The sequence below is a fragment of the Eptesicus fuscus genome, chromosome 14, assembly GCF_027574615.1.
Source record: "Eptesicus fuscus isolate TK198812 chromosome 14, DD_ASM_mEF_20220401, whole genome shotgun sequence".
In the NCBI taxonomy this organism is placed as follows: domain Eukaryota; kingdom Metazoa; phylum Chordata; class Mammalia; order Chiroptera; family Vespertilionidae; genus Eptesicus; species Eptesicus fuscus.
Genome location: NC_072486.1, coordinates 36,978,299 through 37,003,407, shown reverse-complemented (window position 1 = coordinate 37,003,407; position 25,109 = coordinate 36,978,299). Strand labels below are relative to the sequence as shown.

The following is a 25,109-nucleotide window of genomic DNA, read 5'->3' as shown; positions in this document are numbered from 1 at the left end:
CCGGCGCCACCGCCCCCACCCCCATCCCTTCCCCCTATCCCACCCCCCACCCCCCCTCGCACACCAGACTTGATGCACTGTCTGGATAGAGCGCATATAACTGAATTTTTACTGTTAATGCCTCCACCTGGAGACCTGATTGGTTGTGGGAGGGGCCCAGCCCAAGCCTTTCTCAGGTGCCCTTGTTATGGAAACTGCTTTATGGTGGTAATGGTGGTGGTTGGAGGGGGGGGGGGGGGTGGGTGGTGGTTTAAAGACACTTTTCTCCACTTTGACTCAACATTCAGCATTTTCCCTACCTGGCCCTTCCTGCTGGTCCTCAGGTCCATACAAAGTCAGCAGCCTTTTGTTTGAGACTCACTCCCTTAGCACTGACATTTCCCCCATCTGCCTAGACCTGCCTTGGGAGAAACAAAACACTTGAGGAAACTGGTGTTTTTTCCCCTGTTTAGCCTTGTGCTTAAAATATCTCAGTGAGTGAATAAACGCCTAATTGCTTCTTTCATTTTGACTTGTCCTAATTTATCACCTCGGCTATTGACAATTTACAATACTTATGTTACTTCAATTTTTACATTCATACTGATACTGTTGTAATTAACCTGGTTATGAATAACGGGAAAGGAGCAAAGGGCAGGTCAAATATAGGCATGCTAATGGGGCGGCTTCACAAGGAAGCTAAAGCTTTACGCTCCCCGGGGAGTGTCCTGTCCTTTCATTCTGTCCTTCCTTCCTTGGTTGTCTGCCAATGGATAGCCTAATTTTTTAACAACCTGTATTGACTATTCACTCATTACTTCTTTTATTTAAATGCTATCTTTGGTTTTCATTGAGCGGCTTTTGTTAAATACCATGTTAACTATATACTCTCCCAAGACACTTTCTGTTTTTTTCTTCAGTGCTGTTCCTAGTGCTACAGGCCATCTTATCCACCTCAGGGTGAAGCACACCACCTGTCACCACTCTCTCCGTCTCTAGGGTTGCTGGTATTTGCCCTGTCAGTATGAAAGTTGAGAGTCGTTGTTTTTCTTTTGGAGTCAGCAAGAAGAGATAGGGAGTAGAGAGAATGATGGGTACAATTCTTATCTGCCCTTATGCTGTGATATATTTGACTTTATATTCCTCACATTCCTTAGGCCCTAAAGACAGAGTCAGGCAGTTGTATACATCAAAGCCCTACTCTACCTTTCTTAGAGCTACTATCTATACAGTTAAAAGTGCAGAACATGTGCCATTTCAGAATGAATTTTAAAAATTCAGCAAAATTAGTGATACACTTAGGAATAACTTACTAGATATTTGGGACATAACCTTTTGGTCCCTTCAGTCCAAATTGTGGCTCTCAGCTTCTCTCTTTTTCTGAATTATTATGGGTATTTTAATTGAAAGTTGAAAGAGGTCAAATCAGGTCAAAGTAGACTGCCATCATTATGACTTCAAGATGCAAAAGTAAGTGGAAGCACATAACATGTTCATGGATAGGAAGAAGTAACATCATTAAAATGTCCATACTACCCAAAACAACATATAGATTTAATGCAGTTTCTATCAAGATGCCAATGGCATATTTCACAAAACTAGAACAAATATTTCAAAACTTAATATGAAACCACAAAAGACCCCAAATAGCCACAGCAATCTTGAGAAAGAAGAACAAAGTTGTAGGAATCATGCTATCTAATACCAAACTATATTACAAAGCCATGGTAATCAAAATAGTGTGGTACTGGCATAAAAACAGACTTATAGTTTAATGGAACAGAATAGAAAGCCCAGAAATAAAACCACACTTTTATGGTCAATTAATATTTGACAAAGGAGGCAAAAAACATACGATGGGGTAAAGATAATCTATTCAATAAATGGTGTTTACAAAATTGGACAGGTACATGCAAAGAAATAAAATGCTCACCTTCTTAGAATAAATTCAAAATGGATTAAAGACTTAATGTTTGACTCAAAATCATTAAAATACTAGAAGATAACATAGGCAGTAAAACCTTGGACATCTCTTGTAGCAATTTTTTTTTTCCTGATATATCTCCTTGAGTAAGGTAAAGAAAAGAAAAAATAAACAAATGGGACTACATCAAACTAAAAAGGTTTTGCATAGAAAAGGAAACCATCAACAAAAGAAAAGACAGCCCACTGAATGGGAAAACATATTCACTGATACATCTGATAGGGCTTAATATCCAACATTTACAAGAAATTTGTACAATTCAACACCTAAAAAAACAAACAATCCAATTTAAAAAATAGGCAAAAGACCTGAATAGACACTTCTCCAATAAGGACATACAGATGGTCAAGAGATATATGAAAAGATGGTCAATGTCACCAATCATCAGAGAAATTAAAATTAAAATCAAAGTGAGATATCACCTCACACCTGTCAGAATGGCTATTATCAATAAATCAACAAAATGTTTGGTGAGGATTTGGAGGAAAGGGAACCTTGTGCACTGCTGTTGGGAATGCAGAGTGTTGCAGCCATTATGGAAAAAGTATGGAATTTCCTCAAAAAATTCAAAATGTAACTGCCTTATGACCCAGCAATTTCACTTCTGGGTATATATCTGAAAAAACCCCAAACATTCCCTATGTTCATTGAGTGTTATTTACAACTAGTGGCCCAGTGCACAAAATTTGTGCACATTAAAAGGGGATTAATTAGAGGAAATATTTTAATATTGCTATTTGCCCTTTCTCTATAATAGAAGTGTCAAAGATGAAAGAAAATTAGTAAAATGTATCTGAAAATCTTCCTCCTGTCAGAGTCTGGGGTACGCCGCGGGACCCAGAGTCATCTCCGCCCACCTGCAGTGCCTCAAAATCATGTGAGACCCAGACCAAGCCGGCCCCACCCCCATTGGGAGAGATCAAGACCCAGCCAGCCCCACCCTTGTCAAGCCCTGCCAGGCGGGGATGCAGCCTCAGGTCCCCTGGCCCAGCGTCAGGTAGAGGGCAACAGCTTCAGGTCCCTCAGTGCACCCTTAGGTCCCCTGGCCCAGCGCCGGGGCAGGGGGAGCGGCCAGAGGTCCCTCGGCCTGGCACCACGGTGGGCAGTGTGGCCTGAGGTCCTCCGTCAAGCCCACTGGGCGGGTGAGTGTCCTGAGGTCCACCATCAAGCCCTGCGGGGGGCATGGCCTGAGGTCCCCCAGCCTGGGCTGGGGTGGGGCGGTGCACCTTGAGGTCTCCATCAAGCCCCGCCAGGTGGGGCATGCAGCCTCAGGTCCCCCAGAGGTGGGGTGGTGGGGTGCAGTCTGAGGTCCCCTGGCCCAGCACCTGGCCAGGGGGTGCACCTTGAGATCCCCTGTCAAGCCCCGCTGGATGGGGGGATGAGGCCTCAGGTGCCCTGGCCTGGTGCTGGGGTGGGGGGCGTGGCCTCAGGTCCCCTGGCTCGGTGCCAGGGCAGGGGGTGTGGCTTTAGGTCCCCTGGACAGGCACCAGGGCAGGGGATGCAGCCTGAGGTCCCCTGTCAAGCCCCACCAGGCAGGGGGCGCAGCCTCAGCTCCCCTGTCCCGGCCTAGCACCATGCAGTCTCAAGTCCCTGCTGATTGCTCATTAAGACTCTTAATGGGAACTTGACTTCCGCTGTGGGCTCAGCCACCTTGTGTTAAGGAAACCCCGCCTCCGCTGTGGGTGCCGCCATCTTTGTGACAGCTTGATGGTCAATTTGCATATTCCCTCTTCATTAGATAGGATAGCCAAGATATGGAAACAACCCACATGCCTATCAGTAGATGAGTGGATAAAGAACTGGTGATACATATAAACAAATGATTATTACTTGACCATAAAAAAGAATGAAATCTTACCATTTGCAACAGCATGGAGGGACCTAGAGTATATTACACTAAATGAAGTGAGTCAGACAGAGAAAGATAAATACCATATGATTTCACTTATATGTGGAATCTAAAGAATACAATAAGCAAATAAACAAAATAGAAACACATTCATAGATGCATAGAACAGACTGATGGTTGTTATATGGGAGGGCTCTGGTGAGCTGGGTGAAAAAGGTGAAGGGATTAAGTACAAATTGATAGTTACATAATAGTCGTGGGAATGAAAAGTACAGTATAGGAAATATAGTCAATAATATTGTCATCACAATGTCTGGAGCCAGGTGGGTATTTAAAATAAGGGTGGATCACTTTGTAAAGTATATGATTGTATAAGCACTATTCTTATGTCTGAAACTAATATAAAATAATATTGAATGTCATCGTACAAAATAGTATTGAATGTAATATCTAATTCAGTAGTACAATTTAAAAAAAGAAATAAAATTTTTGCTACCTTAGAATTTACAGTTTAGCAGTCTTGGAAAAAATAGTAAAGAAAAGGTAGAAGAATCTAAGAAATACTTTTAAATATTGAATAAGTAATACATAAAAATAAAAGAGGAAATAAGATTCTGGGAAATATTTGCAAAATACATAAGATGAAGGATGTGTGTGTGTTGCATAAATATCTATAAGTAAATGATGTATCTCTAATAAATGGATGACAAAATATGTATAGATAAGAAGAATGAAAGTATAAAAAGAAGGCAGAAGTACAAAAGAATAAATAAATTTGAATTCCAGAATTATTAGAAAGATGTATAGAACTAAATGCATCCTTACTCATAGTAACAAATGAAAATGTATAAATAAATTAAATAAATAAAGGATTAAAGACAAAAACAAAGCAAAAAATATATCAATGCTGGAAAGGGTGTAATAAATGCCAATCATTGCTATTGGCTTTCAAACTCAACATAACATTTTCAGGAAACAATTTGTCAGAAGGTCTACCCACGGATTGAAGGCTTAGGGGTTCGATTCCTTGTCAAGGGCATGAATCTCGGTTGCAGGTTCCATCCCCAGCCCAATTGGGTGCATTTGGGAGGCAACCAATCTATGTGTCTCTCTCACACGGATGTTTCTCTCTCTCTCTCTTCCCTTCCTTCCTCCCTTCCTCCCACTCTGTCTGAAGTTCAATGGAAAAAATATCCTGGGTGAGGATTAAAAATAATAATTTAAAAAACAATAAAATAAAGTAAGTAAATCAATATGAATATGTAGCCAGGTAAATTATACTTGTTCTAATCTTTGAAACTTCTGTTATTTAAGATTTTAATTTGGTGGAGTTAACTTATTTATTTCAAGAATTTTAGTTGCCTAGAAGTCAGGATATTGCTTGTGGCACATAGATATATAAAGTTTCTTCTCTGAGACTTATAAGCATTAAAAAGATTAATATTCCTCTGAAGAATTTCAATTAACTAAGCAATGTAATTTAGGAACAGTGGCACTGTTAACTTGTGAATAATTAAATATCATATTTAGAATAATTTGAAAAAAATGAAAATTATTCTTGTCATATTTATACTATTCTGAGAAAAATTATACCTCCAGGCAGATGAATTGGACTCAAATGGTTTTACAAATTTAATCAGGGGTTCTAAAAAAAAAAAAGATAAAACTCTAGCTAATTGTCTGAAAAGAATGATCTCATGTCCAGTTCTCTGTCCTTTAATAGAATTTTTAGCTTAGAGTTACTTCTTTCATATATTTGTGTCAAAGAACTCTCAGCCCCCCCCCCAAAAAAAACCCAACTAAATAACATTATATGGAATTTTGTTTGAACCTTGACTTTGAGTTTTATTTTTATTTATTTATTTAAAAAATTTTTTATTTAATAGTATATATATATATATACATATATATATATATTTCAGAGAGGAAGGGAGAGGGAGAGAGAGATAGAACCATCAATGATGAGAGAGAATCCTTGATTGGCTGCCTCCTGTACACCCCCTGCTGGGGATTGAGCCCACAACCGGGGCATGTGCCCTTGGCCGGAATCGAGCCTGAGACCCCTCAGTCCACAGGCTGACACTCTATCCACTGAGCCAAATCAGCTAGGGCTATTTTTATCTTCTAATAAATATATACAAGTGAAAGAATTATACCACTGTAATTTAACCCATTACAAATAGATCAAGAGTGGAAAAATGTGAAAATATTTGTGACATTATAAAGTGTTATTATCACCAATATGTTACAGTAGGCAGTTAGTTAATGAAAGAGAAGGGAGCCAGACATCTGACTAAGCCAGATTAACTAGAAAGGACAGTTTCACAGTCATTCTGGGCGTTAGAGTAGTCAGGAAAGAAACTTTAAAAAAATATATACTTTTAATGATTTCAGAGAGGAAAGGAGAGGGAGAGAGAGATGAGAAACAACCATTGATTAGTTGCCTCCTTCATGCTCCACACTGGGGATCGATCCTACAACCCTGGCATGTGCCCTGACTGGGAATTGAACGGTGACCTCCTGGTTCATAGGTTGACGCTCAACCACTGAGCTATGCAGGCCTGGCTGGAAAGAAACTTTTCAGTCACCCCAGAGAGCAGCTGACACCAGTCTGCCAGATTAACAGGGGTGTGAGAAAACCAGAAGGGAAATGCCTCTTACTGAGTGCGTGCACAGTAGAAGCCAAGAAGACCACTATAAAGTGGGAGGAGACGAGCCTGGAGAAATCTGGAAAAAATGGTCGGATAGGATAAGGGCACGAAACCCTAAAAGATCCAGGAAAATGATTGGATATGATGAGGACAAAGCACAGTCCCGGGAAGAGCCAGGGAAAAAGATTGGATAGTTTGAAAGAAAGCCTACTATTTTCCGAATCCAAGAAAATATATGGAGGCTTAGCAGGGACCTCGAAGTAGCCACTGCCCTAGAGCCTGTCCCTTCTGTGCCTCTCCGAGGGCGTACTATCTCTATTCACTCTAATAAATCTTGCTACTATTGTTCAAAATCCTCGTGTTCATGTGTCCCTGAAATTCCTTTCCTGTGACACTGCAGAAGAATCCTATTTCCAGGCCATGGCTGGGCAGACCCACCTGGGTCCCAGTCCTACTCTGGTAACAAATATATAAAAAGCTATCAGTGCCCTTGCCGGTTTGGCTCAGTGGATAGAGCATGGGCCTGCGGACTGAAGGGTCCCAGGTTTGATTCCGGTCAAGGGCACATGCCTGGGTTGCAGGCTTGATCCCCGGTAGGGACGTGCAGGACACAGCCATTTAATGATTCTTTCTCATCATTGATGTTTCTATCTCTCTCTCCCTCTCCCTTCCTCTCTGAAATCAATAAAAATATATTTTTAAAAAAGCTATCAGTAATAATTGGGTGCAAATTGGGTATAAATATGTAATTCAACAAAGAATAAAAAAATAAATACATGGTTAATTAGATCTAGTAATAATCAAATAAAATCCTATATAATAAAAGGGTAATATGCAAAGGGACCAAACTGTGGAATGGTCGCTATGACACGCCCTGACCACAAGGGGGCAGATGCTTAATGCAGGAGCTGCCCCCTGGTGGTCAGTGCACTCCCACAGGGAGAGGGCCACTCAGCCAGAAGCCAGGCTCATGGCTGGACAGTGCAGCGGCAGTAGCAGGAGCCTCTCCTGCCTCCCTGGCAGTCGGACATCCCCCTAGGGCTCCCAGAGTGCGAAAGGGTACAGGCCAGGCTGAGAGGCCCCCCCCCCCATCACCCCCGCCCCCCATTGCAGGAATGTCATGCACTGGGCTTCTAGTATTCAATAAATCTCCAATCTTTTTTTTCTAATAGATGAGCAAACATTAAAAAAATGATAATCAAGTATGTTTTGCAAGTGTGGGGAGAGAAACTGCTGGTGGAGTATAATTCAGCAAATTATTTCTAAAGATTTTAAGTCCTGAAGGTATCTTTACCTAAAATACAATTTCAACCCTAGTGGGCATTCTTTGCATTTTTGTCTCTTTTTTATTTTAAACACTGAAAGGCCTACAGGATTTTAAAAGGCCAAGCATATGTTCATCATTATCACATGATTGTGATATCATTTACTTTCCTGAGTAGTGAGATAGTGAAAGGAATGTGAATTTCTCCTTATTCTGAAATCCTCTCAAGGTCTTCAGTTGAGGTCATTGCATCTGTTTTGAGTTCATTGCTGTAGAATTTTTTTTTTTTTTTGATTGGCATTTAAGTTTGTGAAGGGAAATAAGAATCATTAAAACCATTAAAAAGTGTTTATTTGTTATTATGTTTCTAAAGTCCCATTTCCCTTAATCAGTCCTGGAAGAGGTGCAGTTGGGGATTCAGCAGAGCTAGAAGCAAATCCAGAGTCCAAAGTTTCGGTTCCATGGTGGAGATGGGTCCAGTTTAGTATTAGGCTACTTGCAGTCCATTGGTCCATTGTGTGTGGGGTTCACATGGCCCACAGCCACATGGATAAATTAAGCAGCATGAGAGCCCTGCAGGCCAGGAACAAGAACTAAGAGGGTCAGAGAGTGAACTCCTTTGTTTAGGAGTTTAAGTATCTCAGATCTTCCTGTGCTTGCAGTAGCCATGCCTATTTTGGCCAATGACCTGTTCCCAGGTATGACTGAGAAGCAAGTACCTTCCTTCCCCATGTCACCCAGACTTTATTGGGCTTATGTCCATTTTCCCACTGTCCAATCCCTGGGGAGTGTTAAACTGCAGCTTCCTGGCAAAGTTGCACAAATGACATGTCTATAAAATTTGGTCTTCCCTTTGCTCCTTTGCAGTTATTCATAACTAGTTTAGTTACAACAGTATCATTAAGACTGGTGAGTTCAGAAGCAATGCTATGTGGAATACCAAGATGGTGGATAAGGAATTCTGCAAGTTTTTTTTGGAAGAAGCATTGCATGCAGGGAAGACAAACTCAGACCCAGAGTGTTTATTTCAGTAATAACAAAGCACTACCTCTTTCATAACAGAAGCATTTCAATGTAATCAACCTGCCAACAGGAAGCTGGTTGTTCACTCGGGGGAAAAGTGCCATATCAAGAATTCTGTGTTGATTTCAGATGCTGGCAGATTGGGCACTTAGTAATGGTTGTAGGCAGGTCAGTCTTGGTAAGTAGAAGTTCCTGTTGCTTAACCCCTGGATGACCCCCCACGTTGTTAAGGGCCACTTTGTTCATGAGTCTATTGGGAAACAAGAGGATGGCTGGGGAAAGAAGCTGACTGATATCCAAAAACAGGTCACCTTATCCACTTGGTTATTAAAATCTTCCACTCTTGATTTCAACTTTTGTTAGTATAGGGGAGCAAAATTTCCCACCCCAAAATGTGTCTCTTTGACATGAGGAGTTTTTAGGCTGATTTTTTAAGAAGCAGAAGATTCAGAAGGTATTTTTAAAGTATCTCCCTTTTAACCACCTAAAAAATCCTATCTAATAAAAGAGTACCATATTTTCCAGCGTATAAGACAACTGGGCGTATAGAAGATTTTCCTCGGTTAAAAAGTCATCTTATACGCCGGAAAATACGGTAATATGCAAATTGATCGTCACTCCAACACACAAGATGGCTGCCCCCATGTGGACACAAGATGGCTGCCACAAGATGGCCAGCAGGGGAGGAACCAGGCCTGCAAGGGAGGGCAGTTGGGGGCGATCAAGCCTTCAGGGGAGGGCAGTTAGGGGTGACCAGGCCTGCAGGGAAGGGCAGTTGGGGGGGACCCAGGCCTGCAGGGGAGGGCAGTTGGGTGGGACCAGGCCTTCAGGGGAGGGAAGTTAGGGGCAATCAGGCTGGCAGGGGAGCAGTTAGGCATCAATCAGACTGGCAGGGGAGTGGTTAGAGGGTCATTAGGCTGGCAGGCAGAAGCAGTTAGGGGCAATCAGGAAGGCAGGCAGGTGAGCAGTTGGGAGCCAGCAGTCCTGGATTGTGAGAGGGATGTCCTACTGCCCATTTAGGCCCGATCCTACGCCCCGTGCACGAATTTTGTACGCCAGGCCTCTAGTCTTAGGTAAAGGGCCTATTCCAAGAAGAGAGCCATCACCAGAGGTAACTACAAAGAATATGAGCTAGATGTAGTCAACTAGGGTAAAATTAGCAAGTTTTTAACATTTAACATTTTTAACATTTAAGGTAACTACAAAGAATATGAGCTAGATGTAGTAAACTAGGGTAAAATTAGCAAGTTTTTAACATTTAAAATTAGAGTGTTTGTTCACATTCCTCACAGTGTCCCTTTGTCTCTGCATGGCAAATATTTGTTTACTAAACATTTGCTTTTCCTAGCTTCCTGTGAATTGTTTTCCTCCCTTTTGAAATCCCAGACCTATACTCTCTTCTCCTTAGCTCAGGATGGCATATAAACCTCAATTGCCTGACTGCCTGTTGGGCTAATATTTTTGTGGAACACCCTGTCATCATAAGAAATGCTCAAATCTGTAAGAACTTTATTTGAGCCAAACCGACGACAATCGCCAGGAAGCAACATCTCAATGGATTGAGAAACTGCTCCAGAAAACGGCAGCATTGCACCTTATTTGATACATTACACTCAAAGGAGGAGGTGCAAAGGGGTTACGTGAAATTAATGGGTGGTAGATCAGGGAGGGGTAAGAAAACAAACTGGGGAAATCTCTGGGCCTGGATAAAAAGTAAAACAAATGGACACATACTTCTTTTACATAGGTGGGTATAGGATAGTTAACAGTTAAAATTAACATGATAATAACAGTGAAGGTTATTTGTGGTCTCTGCTGTGGTGTGGTGGCTGTGCTTTGAGGGTTCTAGAGAAAAGGAAATAACTTTGATATCCCAAAGGTATATTATCAGGTATGTTATTGTAGATGCAAAAATAGACGACACCCTCAGTTAAGGTAAAGATTGACCTTTGTTAGGGAAAATACTAGCTTAGAAGATGACTAACTGCCACGACCACTTGTAGTTAGAAAGTTTTAATTTCAGACCATCCTATGTGGTTACTTTAGGTCTCCGAGTTTGTAAAGTCACCATGCAGGCCTCCCCTGAGCTTGTCAGGTTTAGTTTATTTCATCCAGAACCCTATATACAAATTACCGGTAAACTAGATTTGCCCCTGTTAATCTGTCTTTTATTATTATTATTATTATTATTATTATTACTATTATTATGTCATTTCTATTAACCCTTGAAGGTGTAAACCAGTTAAGTATTTTTGGTTCTATGTGTGAAGCTTAAAAATCTTTTTTTTTTTCTTCATAAAATACAATAGCAACCAATTTCACCATGGAGTAAAAGTAAAAACTGGGATTCTTGTCTAAATTAGTCCAACATGGCATTTAGGACCTTAGTTGTAGACTGCTGTGCTGACACTATTTAGGAGACAGAAAGAAGCTAGGTAGATGGGGTGGGACCATGGGAGGAGGAACCCAGCCAGGTGGAGTTACTAAGGCACCCCGACTGGGTGGAGAAGGAAGGGCACGTGAGAGGCGTGAACTTTAACATGTGTGATACTGCTATCAGCTTGCAGACAACCAATCACAAGGTAGCAAGGCATATAAACCAATCCCAAGGATGTTGCTAAGGCAAAATTCTTTGAAAAGACCAATCAGGAATTAGTAAGGCTGTCTCCACCCCTATATTAAAAGGCATGCGCGCCCTTTCTCGTGCTCTCTCCCTCTCTTCTCCGCAGCGTGTAACTGGGTTCCTGACGTAAACCCCTGCGGCGGGGGAGTCCCTCCCCGGTGCCCAGGTGCATTATGGGACGCTCCACATGGACCACTAGACTTGAGCATCCCACTGAACCATGGACAGGAAGCTCTGGACCCTGGCCTGCTCCTGGAACCCTCGCTGCACCTTTCCCAGGACTGGCTTCTCCCGATAAACTTCGGTTCCGCTGACCGTTTTTGCCAGAGACTTCATTCTTGGATTTCGCGAGACAACGAACTCGGACTCCAAACCCCACATTTCTGTTTCACGATGACCAACCAAAGTAAGTGCAGAGTTGGGTCTGGCTTTGTTTCACTTTTCTTATCAATATGAAGTGCTCCTGGATTAAGTTCTGGAAGTGTTCCAATGGGAAGGCAGGGATATGTTGGGATTCCACCGCGGGTATGCTCCGCGGGTTGGATGCTGGAGGGTGAGTCACATTTGGCCAGACACAGGTTGGTTACCTAGAGGTCATCCTTCTCACTTTGTGGTGGGGGAAGAGAGAGCTACATTTCTTGGTGGTAAAGCCCTGAATTGTCTCGAGTATCCATTAGCTGAGAGGACTGAGAAGACACTGTGACCTGCATTTGCTCTGCTTTTAGGACAGAACAATGTGACAGGCTGACCTGGTAAATGAGGATGAAAACTGGATTCCTTGGCCTGAGGATGGTTTTTTCAGATTTCTATAGGTTGCCTGTCTTCTCATACTGGAGCTGAGTGGGGCGTGAACAACAGTTGTTAAATGTTCTGACCTGATTTTGGGAATAGCTACTTCTCATGGGTTGGATCCTTTAACCATGTAGGGTATCTATTATTTAAAAATTTCCTTTGCCTCGTTTATTTTTCCTGCATCTTACTTCAACATATTAATTTACTGTTGTCTTATTTCTGCTATTCAATTACCTTTCAGTTGGATTTTTATGTCAGTTGCTATATTTTTTAAAGTTCACGTCCAATGTGTTTTATTTTTTCTTATTTTTTAACCACTTCATTTTATTTTTTTCTATGTAATACTATTTTTCCTATCGTGAACTTTCCTGATTAACTCAGAAACTTTCCTCTATATTCCTAATTTTAACACATTTTTTTATATCCTCAACACTGACATACTGATCTCACTTTTTGATTGTTAATTTAAAACCCACCAAAATGTTGTTATGGGGGATGCGAGTGTTCTCAGCTTCCAGCCCTTTTATCTCCCCATTTTCCGTCTGTCTGGTTCCCCTTACCTCACTCTGCCTGGCACTAGGCCGCCTGTTCCATAGCCAGCAGGTCTTGCTTCCTCCCAAGATGCTCTGTGAAGTTCCTTCCAGCAGGGAAGGGCTTTAACAGAAGGAGAACCCTTCTTGTGTTGGGTACCTCTCAAAGTTTTGACTCCTCTACATTCTGCCTGATTTTGTTTGCAACTTAGTATCCACGGGTAGTTGTTGGGTTGTTTGTGTGTTTTTTTTTTTTTTGTATTTTGTCTAGAGTAACAACCAATGGCTATGTATGGGCCTACCTACATACCTATACTAGAAGCTGAATCTCTGTCATGCCATAATACCCAAATGCATACTGAGCCATTGGGTAGTTTTGGCTAGGTTGCTGTTGAGAATGTTTACCTACCTGTGTTCTTTTTTCTACTGAGGTGCATAGTTTTGTATCAACCAGAAGTCTAGGCAGATCTGGCAGTATTTTTTTAGCTTTCTTTCAGAAGATATCCTGGGAGTGCCCTCTAGCCCCAGATCTTTGTGTCATGCATTGAGACTAACTAATTTCTCCTGTTTCCTATAGGGTACTTGGACTCTCTGTTGTAGAAGGAATGGACTTCCCACATATCTCTTCTGTCTTATGACTGATAGCTCAATAGACTCATAATTCAAGCTGATATTGTAGTTTTGTGTTTATTTATGGAGATATTTTCCTTTTTTGGATCTTCTTGCTATATATGTCTGGCTTACTTATTTTATATTTAATGTCACTACTATATACTTGGAGCAAAGGGGCTCATTACAGCCTGAACTTTTAGAAGTTGCTGATTCAAAAGTCATCTGGACAAGAAATGTCAAACTATATCTTATAGTCATAGTATCACACAATGGGTCTATTATTGCCCTTGAAAAAACAAAGCATACTTATCAAAGTATCAGTAAAGAACTTCTACATGATCTATAAATTTACTAAAAAGAAAGAAGCAGAAAATTATTCTTACTAGAAATGGTTATTTTTTTTTTAAATTAGATTCAAAGAAGTACAGGTCTGCATTACATAAGAGCAACACAAATGTGATTCAGTTTGCATAGCTTTTAGTCACAGACAACATTGTGAAGTGAAATATACCATCATATCCATGCAGACTGACATTTTTCTTCATGGGCACCAAGCAACACATCTACTTTAACTTGGTAGGGCATAAGTGGGAGACCTAGCTGTCACTTTCAAAGAAAATTAATACCCCTGAGTCATCAATCCATTGTGCTTTCAATGTACTAATTCTTGCTCTTTTCAGATCTATCTGGATGTTTGACCTTTCTCAAACTACAAAACTTACTGGATTTAAGTGCTGTAATTGATCCCTGCTTTCTCCTCTCATTTGGCTCTCACTCCAAGAATGCCTCCGTTTTTAGAAGTTGCTGATTCAAAAGTCTAACAAACTTTATTGGTTCCAAAATCCCTTTCTGTGGTGTCTCGCCTCTTCTTGCATTCTTTTTTCCTTTCATCTTTTATTTCTTTACTAGAGGCCCAGTGCATGAAATTCCTGCACACGTAGGGTCCCTAGGCCTGGCCGGCGATCAGGGCCGATCCGTGGGGTGACTAGTGGGGCAATCAGGGGGCTCTTCGCTAGCACCCACCTTGGCCAGCCTGGCACTGCCCGCTCACCGGCCCCGCCCCCACCACCACTGGTCAGTTCCCGCAGAGGGAGGCAACTGGCAGGGCGATGGGGGGGGGGGTGGGGAGGGGGGGAGGTGGCACCAGTCTGCTCACTGGCGGGCCTTGCTCCCCACCCCCAGATCACCCCGCCGCCGGTCGCCTCTCTCTGCAGGGCCCCTGCTGGCACCCACCTTGGCTGGTCTGGGGCCTGTGGGCTGGGAGCAGCTCCTGCATTGAGTGTCTGCCCCCTGGTGGTCAGTGCACATCATAGCAACCGGTCGTTCCACTGATGGTTCTGCTGTTTGATCAATTTGCATATTAGGCTTTAATTATATAGGATTCTCCAGCTTTTTGCAATCTCACAGGATTGGTTTCATTCTATTGGTCTATAAGCTTGGCAAGTACAGAGATAACATTTGCATTTTTTAGTATTGCACCACCATCACTTAGCACAGTACCTGATTTACAGGAAGCACTCAGTGATAGTTGTTTTTTTTTTTATACGTTTTTATTTATTTTTGGAGAAAGAGGAAGGGAGAAGGATAGAGAGATAGAAACATCCATGAGAGAGGAACATCATCAATTGGCTGCTCCTGCACGGCCCCTCCTGAGGATTGAGCCTGCAACCAAGCGATGTGCCCAGGTCTCTTCAGTCCACAGGCCAACACTCTGTCCACTGAGCCAAAGTGGCTAGGGCCTTGAATTAGCTTTTGAACTTTTTTCCATAGGTCCCGTTCTTACTTCACCCCTTCCAGCATACCCTCTTGACTGATGCCTGAGCACATGGACCTTGCTGCTTCATTATGCTTACCACACTATACTGTGATTATTTGCTTATGTGTCTTCTCCTCTAACAAGCTTCTGCAGTCCCAGATCCTGGCACAATGTCTGGGAGATAGGAGTTGCTCAATAAATACTTATTGAACTGATCTGTTGAACTTTTTAGTAGTGTCTTAAAATCAGTTAGATGCAAAAATTGAAAGGAAGATGGTGAATGTGACCGTTATATGGTCTAAAAATGTAGAAGACTATAATTTCCTTGAATGCAGAAACCATAACTTAAAATTTTATTTTCATTGTACCTAAGAGTTGCCAGTCAGAACATAAATTGTCATGGAATTAGACTGAATAAATTGATAATAGTTAAGAGTTGAGTCAACAAGTATTGGTGGGTGAAAATAGAAGCTAAACTTTGGATTTTTAAAAAATTCTCCAATTTAAAAATTAGAGTTAATCTGTTGCTTTTAAAAATACAACTGATCTCATTGAATGTTATCATGCTTCTACTTGACTCTGATATTGTGGAATTATTCTCAGACTTTTCTTTATTTCTCATAACTTTCGAATCCCAATTTTATTGCTTATTGCTACTTAGTTTCTTCTATCTTCAAAGTTAATTCAGATCAAATTTACCCTTCCATGAAGCTTTCCCTCACTGTTCAGTTGGTACTCTATCTCTTTTATAAACTTTACTAGCCTTTACTATTGTGCAGGTTATGTGCTTTGCTACTGAAATGCTTAAAGCCAAATGTTGTAACCAGATTTCTTGAGTTAGAATCCCAGCTGCACCACTTCTGAGCAAATGTCTTAGCTTTTGTGGGATTCGATTTCTCTTCTATACAATAAAGATAATCAATAGTTTCAGACTCACTTGGATTGTTATTTTGTCATGAAGATTAAATGGGTTAATATATGTAAACTAGAGGCCTGGTGCATGAAATTTGTGCACTTGGGTCCCTCAGCCCAGCCTGTGCCCTCTCGCAGTCTGGGAGCCCTTGGAGGATGTCTGACTGATGGCCATTAGTCGGACATCCTTAGTGCTGCAGCGGAGGTGGGAGAGGCTCTCGCCACTGCCACTGCACTCACCAGCTGTGAGCCTGGCTTCTGGCTGAGCGGCGCTCCCCCTGTGGGAGTGCACTGACCACGGGGGGCAGCTCCTGTGTTGTGCATCTGCCCCCTGGTGGCCAGTGCATGTCATAGCGACCAGTCATTCTGCTGTTGGGCCGAAACTGGCTCTCTGACATCCCCTGAGGGGTCTCAGATTGCGAGAGGGCACAGGCCAAGTCAAGGGACCCCATTAGTGCATGATCAGGGCTGGTGGGACACAGGAGGTTGGCCATGTGAGGGCTCCAGGGCGTGTCCAGCCTGTCTCACTCAGTCCCCATCAGCTGGACCCCAGCAGCAAGCTAACCTACTGGTTGGAGCGTCTGCCCTCGGGTGGTCAGTGCTTGTCATAGCGACTGGTCAACTGGTTGACTGGTGGTCAGTGCTCGTCATAGAGAGTGGTTGAGCGGCCTTAGCATATAATTAGCATATTACGCTTTGATTTGTTGAATGGCCAACCAGACAACCAGACACTTAGCATATTAGGCTTTTATTATATAGGATTACTTGGAACAGTGTCTGGAGCACACTAAGTGCTATATAAGTGTTGATGTTTTTTCTCTTTTTATTACATCTGAATTTTTTTTTTAACTCCTCAAGTTTAATGTTATCCTAAAATTAGGATGAAATATGTACTTCATTAAAACTGACATAAACAGACCAGTGAGAAATAGTGTGAGGTAATGGCTAGGAGCATAATCACTGAAGCCAGACTACCAGAGTCTAAATGCCAGTTCTGTCACTTATTGGTTGTGTCACTTATGACAAGTTACTTTAAGACTCATGACCTCTCATACCTTCAATATTCTCCCCTTTAAACTCTGCATAATAGAGCATCTATCTAATAGGATTATGCTGAGAATAAAAAGAGTTAATGTATGTAAAGTGGCTAGAAAAGTGACTGATACATTATAACTACTCAAAAAGGTTTCGCTATTTTTATTAAACCACCCAGACTAGTAAATTATCACACATTTCAATATATTACTTTTAATGCAAGTTTTGTTTTTTTCTTAGATTATCAACTGTTGAATGGGGTACTTCCCTTCCACCCTCCCCCTCAACATCCTGATTTACGTCAAGGCTATATCCCTTATTCTTTGTGTAAACTTGTGCAAGTGATGCTGAACTTTAGTTTACCCATCTATAAATTGAAATTCAATTTAAATGAGGCTTAAATAAACTTGATATGTATTTAATTACCATGCAACAAGATGCCAAGAAGCAGGCAGTTGTTGGCCTTGGTTCAACGTCGCAAGGATTTCAGGGTCAAAGTCTTAGAGATTCTGAGACTTCTTTTCATCATTGAAATATCACTGCTTTGTTTTCTCCACTCTCTATGGCTACATTACAGTCAAGATGAAAAAGTAATGGAGGAGAAGGAGCAAGGTGTTGTATAAAGAAACACACTTTCCTGAAATCCCTAGGACTTCTATATACTTCCCTTGGTTGGATTGGCACATGGCCTGCACTAGATGCAAGGTTGTGTAGGAAGATTAACTTCTAGCTTTAATACATAAGAAATAAGAGAAAAGAGGAATGGACTTAATGTTGATGAGTCTACTTGCCATATAAGTAGACTTATTTCATAAGGCTTTTACACACAAATGACTTAATGGATATAAACTTGCTTTTTAAACTTTATAAAAAGAAATGTGTACAAATAGAAACAGATACTGAATTTCCTAGAACATTTAATTCCCAGTATGTTGAAAATGATTCTTCCTAAGAAAGAAATAATTAAAATATTTTGATAATAGTTAATTTTCTATTTACAAAGTTAAATTGTTTTATTTCTCTCAAAACACTGTAAGTTTAAGTTCGGTTTTTAAAAATGTGGCTTTATTCCTTATTTAATCATAAATATTACTTGAGATTGGAGAAATACTGATAAATGAGTTTTTTCACTCATTCATGCAATATAATGCAGTAAATGGGATCCAGAAAATCTAGTCGTATAAATGCCAGATCACATTATTGCAAATTTAATAAGACCAAAAGTGCTTATGGTCTAACACACCTACCAAGAATTTTGATTCCAACTGTGGTTTGGCATTACCTGGTATCAGATATGCACACTGGCTTAGCTGTCAATGGAATTAATGCTTGTTCTTGTGGCTGTGATGAAACACCTGTAAGAGTAGCAATGCATTTAGTAATCTTATAGTTATTTGGTGCCCACTATTTTTTTCTGGTGCAAGGAGAACAGGTTGGGAGACATGCTGGGAAGGTCAAGAGACACCTTTTGTGAGATAGGGTTGCCTGTCCCACAACCTGTGGCTAGCCTTTCAACTTACCCCCTCTGTTCCAGTCCCATCCCTCCCTCCAAATGTAAGAACCTCACTTTTTTGGGCATTAGGGCCTGGGTGAATTTACCTCATTATGGGATTTTATTATAAATACTATTTAGTACCCATTATGTGGTAGGCACTGTCTTTAGAACCAGGGGGCTTTTGGTAAACGAACAAGTAAATATATAATTATTAATTTGGATACATGTTGTGACAGATATTAATGAAACACTCCAATAGGGGAAAAAATAGCACCAATACAATGGTTGGGAAATGACTTGATGTGGAAGTTACATTTTAGGTAAAAACCGAAGGATAGGAGAGTATATCAATACTCCTTGCAGCAAACAGATGAATAATCTAAGTGGTTAGTTAATAAGCATCTTTAAGCAAAGGAACAGTTTAAGAGGAATGGCATGGTATAGGAAAACCTTATGGTATAGTGCAGCACTTCAGGTCTCCTAATGCTGTGTGTTGGGATGGAAGCGGGAGTACAGAGCTTACTACCTCTTGAAGAGGCAAGGAAAAGGGGCAATTATTTTGGGTGGTGAGGAATACTCATAAAATTTTTGTATGTATTGTAGAATGATACAACCGCATCCTGTGAAGGCAATTTTTACTATGTGTTCACGTGATCATATGTTTTTATAAATTTGAAAACAAACACACCACAAATACATTTTAGCTACAATCAGTCATTTTCCTTTCTGAATTCCCCTCTTTCATGCTGGTTAAAAATGGCCATTTTTAGGGATCCAGCCAATGTGAGTTTTAAATGATTGAGGTGTTTGGATTTACTGGACTTTATATATGGTTTGTAATCACTTTCACAGCAGTTATTTTTAGCCATTCATGTGTAATGCTATTCAGGAAAACTTCTATTACCCACTTGTTGACTCACTCCACTTAAGTGACAAGTCCAGAGGTCTGATCATTAATATCTTAGGGTGCTAAGTACTAGAAATATTTGAGTAGTGGAAGAGAAAGTAATGAATTTTAAAATGTACAAAACCAAAAGTTGGTCTGTGGAAAACCCAGCATTCAAACATGTCAAAATTTTGAGCAGAAGAATAGATCTCTTTGATGCCTTGCCAATTGAAAATTTCTGTGAGAAATATATTTAAAAATGCAGAGGATAAAGTTAAAATAGTACCATGCATTTTTTCTTTTATGGTGGAAATTGTACAAAATATAATTTACCAGTGTTCTTGTGTTTGTAGAACACCAAACTAAGCAATAATGTAAACATCTCTATGTAAATTATAATACATATTTTACAAACCCCAACTATCAATATTTTTTTAGTTCTAGTGATATTTTATTTAGAAAAACAGATACTACTGAAGCCACAAGATTTTAATTTTTTCTTTTAAATACCACACTAGTTAGATGTAAGATAGTTCTGAATAATAATAGTATTTGCATATTGAATACAAAATAAATATAAAATAACTGAAAAATTAGTTATCCCATGATTCATCTTGCATTTCCACTGTTCACCTTCTGCTTCATTTTTCTTTGTCTTTTGCAAACCCTTTTCTTTCTTGCTTTCAAATCAACTCTTTGCTCTGGTTTTACCCACTGTATTTCTATAGGTTTTTCCTCAGCTGGTGTAACAAAAACATCTGCAGTGGGATCATGTGGAAGGATAGTCTGGTTCTTTCTTTCTCAGTTTCTGCACCTCTTTAACTTGCTGTTTCTCCTTGTATTTTGCAGCTGTGATGAATCTTATGACACACTAATGCATGTTTGGTGACTGGTAGTGAGGATCTATCTATATATATAAAGATCCAGGGTCCGTAACATCCAAAACAACTAAAGGCTCTACAGGTGGGAGTGGGCAGGGAAGGGCGAGGCAGGCACAGCGAGGTTGTTACCCTCTGACCGGGCTGAGTGGAGGCCTAACGACCTTGCTGCTGCCTCGGCGGTTGACTCCAGCAGGACCTGGGCCCTCCCCTGATACCATGTTCCCAGGATCTCTCAGACCCGTTTGTGGAAGTCAGGAAACACTGCGTGTGGTCATCCTGCCCTGGGGACTCCCAGGGCTGACAGCAAGGGTGGGCTTCTGTGGGGTCCCCTCTGTTATGCGATCCAGGGTCGCTACATCCTAATGTTGACTCTGGCAGGACTTGGGATGGTCCTCTGCGTATCTGAGTTCCTGCTCCCTATACCAAAGCCAATGAGTCTCTGAGACAGATGCAGAAATTGTCTATGGTCGTCATCCCACTCTGGGGACTCCCAGGGCTTACAGCGGGGGAGGGCCTTGATGGGGTCCCCTCTGTTGTGGTGTCCAGAGTCCCGTTACTGTTTCCTCAGGGTCCTCACCTTGGTTCTGGCAGGACTTGGGCCAGTCCTCTGCGTATCTGAGGTCCCGCTCCCTGTACCAAAGCCCCCGAGTCTCTGAGACCCGGATGCAGAAATCGCCTGTTGTTGTCATCATGCCCTGGGTGGGATGAGTCTGTTCTAGGGTCCAGGATCCCTCCCTCCTCCCTCATGTTCCTCACCTTGAGCCCTAGCAGGTCCTGGGATCCTCGCTCTGTTGACCCAAGGCTGAACTCCTCAGATCAAGGCCTCACTGCCCTGAGTCCTCTGCAGGAAGTCAGTGTATGTCACACCCCGTACCAAGCCCAGCAATTCCAAAGCCTGATGGCAGGGCCTGAGATGGATTCTGTAGGGTCCTTTAGCCCTCCCTCTGATCCATACTTTTACAGGGCTTGGGCCTCCTGTCCTCTATGAACCTGAGTCTGCAATCCTCAGACCAAGGGTCTGACTACCCGAGTTCCCTGAGGAAGTGGGGCGGGGGGAGGTGCAGGTTTCAACATACAAACAGGAAGCCCAACTTCGGGAATTTAAATTCCTGCCTCATTCACCTTATACTGTTAAACCCCAAATCTAGATACTATACTTACTATGATCACCCCCAAGATTTTAAAGAAAGCTAAGATAATCAGTTGAGTAACTCTCTTCATTAAAGATAGCCTAAAGGCAGTGATTTCAACCTTGAAAACAGAAAGCTGGGGAGAGCCACATGGACAGTGGAAAAAGGGGGGTGAGATGGAAAATTTCTCTGGTAGTAGCCAAGAAGTGAATGGTTTTCAAGGTGCATAAGAGCAACCTGTACTAGGGAAGCAGGATGATTCACATCTCCACAGAGACAGTCACATTACCTTGAAAAGATTTTAGGTAAATCTTATGAAAACTAGCTAATGGTGAAGGATGAGAAAGAACAATGAACCACTGAAATGGGTGGCCTAGGGAAATGTTTGGAGGAAGCATCATCTCCCTACCATGTGACCCATCAGAATTGAACATGGGGTCCATAAGTTTGAGAAGGCTTAGGAGTGCTAAAGAAATGCCCCCTTTCTCTCACCAAAGCATCTTGGCCTCCTCACCCCTCCCCATGGAAGTGCCAGGATGGTGCTTTATGATGTCTAAGTTTCTCTCCCAGAGCTACCATTAGCTGGAGGACAGGCTTCCTGATTAATTAAAGCCTAGGGGGTGTGGCCCCTCATTGTCCTAGAGAAAAGCATATGTTCAGGAGGCCTGGGGTAGGGCCCTGGGAAATTTTGATATGGTGAAGATGACCAGGAAACCACAAACCCCTAGCACAGTTATGTAACAACCAACCCCATTCACCAAAAGAAGGTAAAAGAGAGGAAGAAGCCCTGTTAACCCAGGTTCAGTGTCCAGGATGAAAGGACCACACCCAAACTTCTCCTCCTCCTCTTCAGTGGCATATTCCCAAGACTCCCTGGTCTTGCCTGGCAGATTCCATCCTCAACCCATACTTTTTCCCCTTTCATCCCAGCCATTTCCTCACAAACCAATGTCCTTCTGTGCTCACTCTGTTGTTCTTCCAGGTACTAAAGACACCCATGGGGGTGAAAAGATGTCTTTAAGGGAGTTCAAGGAAAGGAGCCTTTCCAAAAATTCCTACCCCTTCAAGAAAACCTACGAAAGCTATAAAGCCAACAATATGTGGCCATTATCACAGGCCAAATGAGGAACTGAATAAAAATGATCCAGAAAAAGACCAAGACAATGTAGAAAAATTCACCACTTCGAGTGATAACTTGGGCAGCCACTAACTTAAGAGCAAGGCCAAAGACCTCAGAACTATCTATGAAGTCTCTGAAGTCTGGTCCCCAAGAAATGCTGACAGTGTGGAAGCCAAATTTTACACCTACAGGGTACACCAATTGAGATGATTAAAATAAAATTGATAAGTGGTTCACTTCCAGTGTCAGCATAATTTGCAGACAATTTTTATTAAATTTATTGGGATAACATCTATACTAATAAAAGAGTAATATGCTAATTAGACCAGGAGACCTTCCAGGAGACCTTCTGGATGTCCTTCCAGACAAAGCCATGGTGGTGGGGCTGAGTCAGAGGCAGTTAGGGGCGATCAGGAGAGAGCAGTTGGGGGTGATCAGGCCAGCACGGGGGGAGCAGTTGTGGGCAATCAGGCTGGTTGGCAGAATGGTTAGGGGTGATCAGGCAGTAGTGAGTGGTTAGGAGCCAGTGGTCCTGGATTGTGAGAGGGATGTCTGACTGTGGGATCGGGCCTAAACTGGCAGTCAGACATCCCCCAAGGGCTTCCAGATTGGAGAGAGTACAGGCTGGGCTGAGGGACACCGCCCCCCCCCCCCCACTGTGCACGAATTTTATGCACTGGGCCTCTAGTTTTCATATAAAGTTGGTCCTCCAAAACTTCCTTGGAAAATCTTTATGAGATTTAAGATGAAATGAGGTCCAATTTCTACAAGAGCAGCATCTTCTTCTATGATCTGAAAGTTCCGAAACCATATCCTATTATCCAAAACAGCGAAAGTAAACACTTGGTCCACAAATGGTTGGCTTTTGGGATGGTAGCGTGGTGTACTAAAGATCTGAATTAAGAGTTCTTTAAACAAAGCATAATGTGGTAACTCATCAAAAGCAGGGTCAAAAGACAAAAGGGGCTGAGAACCTTTCAGTTTCCAGTCATCTTTAGTTCAGGGAAGGTTTGAATATTTTGAACTAGGAATTTAGCAGATGGTCCATGATGTGACTATGAAAGCCACATATAGAGATCTTGTTTCTTCTTACCTTCAAAATAGATACATTTATTGCAGTCTTTCATGTCACAAACCACATTAATCACAAATAACTTTACGATCTATTTTAGTACCTGCTTTAGAATGAGGCATCAGCATTCTTAAGTCTTGCATTAAATGCCTTGTTCTGAAATATATTCCTCTGGAAGAAAAGATGAGAATCTGTTCCTTATTTTTCCACTTGCCCTTGCAAAAGGGGCCTGGGGTGCGATTTCTGTCTTCTTTCTTCACCTCCTCTGCCTTGTCACGCTGCTTAGCTGGAGGCGGGGCATCTTTTTTGTTCCTTCTCGGCCTCTTCAACGGGACTGGGGGACTGCCAGGCCTCCATGCTGCTTCCTCTTGGTCTATCAATATTTTTTAACAACACTGGTAGATAGAATAATTATCTTTCTGTTCACTTGATGGAAAACGATTTCATGAAATCAGTGTCACATGAAGAGGTGATTAAAGAGTATGCAACCAAGTAATATACTAGAGATATGTCAATATTATTACTTTATCTCCTAGATTTTTTAATTTTTGTGATATTTGTCACGCTTTAGTTAATTTTTATATGTGACTTCTCTTCTTAGTGTAAATATTTATGCTTCTATCAAATGTTTTGTTCATAATATTGTTTTTTTCTTATATTGGCTCCACAAAACTTAATCCGCCCTTGAACCAAGGATGTTTTCTGAATAATTATCTTCTCCAGTAAAGAGGGAGATAAGGAACACTTAACAAGCTTCCGATGATTTACCTTACTTGCCCTTAATAAAACCTTCTCAAACTGGTGGCATGAATTGAACCATTTCTGGGAAAATATAGCCCACTTTGTTGTTAGAAAAATGCCTGCAATCTTCCATGATCAGTTATACTCTTTCATTCTCAGGAAGTAAGTTGCCTATGTATGAGAGAGAACTGATTACAACTAATGACTATCCTGAAAACAGATCTCCATGACGTCATGTAAGTAAATTAGTAAAACAGTTTATTCTAAATATTCTCTTGTATTGAAGGCATTACATAAAAATACACATCAAAGGTAACATTTTCAAGAAAAATTTCATCTAATAAATCATATCTCACTCAGAAGCATATTCATTGTTTGTGTTCAATATTGAAAAGCCTTATCAATGGTTCATAACTGTTATTAACATTATAATATCTACATTTAGCTATTAGCATAATTGATTAGATTATATTAATTATTGGTTACAAAACACACCAGATTATTTTAATTTTCTATCTATGGCAATCTAAAATATATTCTTCTGTTTCTAAGTCAAACTTTGGAAAAATGTATGTAAGGAACAGTGTTGAAATGCTGCTACATTTGTCCTTCAGACTTTAGGAACATTGCAAAGAATGTGTGTCTACATATAAAGCTCAAACTGTAAGTTATTGTTATTTGTCATTCAAGTCTGTATGTCTTTTGGTGCATTGATTTGTTTCCACAGAACAGAGTAATATATTTAAAACATGAAACTGATTATCACTCACATAC

At 41.2% G+C, this 25,109-nt stretch overlaps 1 pseudogene; it reads right to left on the bottom strand.

Moving 5' to 3' along the window:
* Positions 1–20,000: 20,000 nt before the first annotated feature.
* Positions 20,001–24,468, bottom strand: LOC103294854 (ribosome biogenesis protein BRX1 homolog; annotated as a pseudogene).
* Between the last annotated feature and the right edge of the window lie 641 nt (positions 24,469–25,109).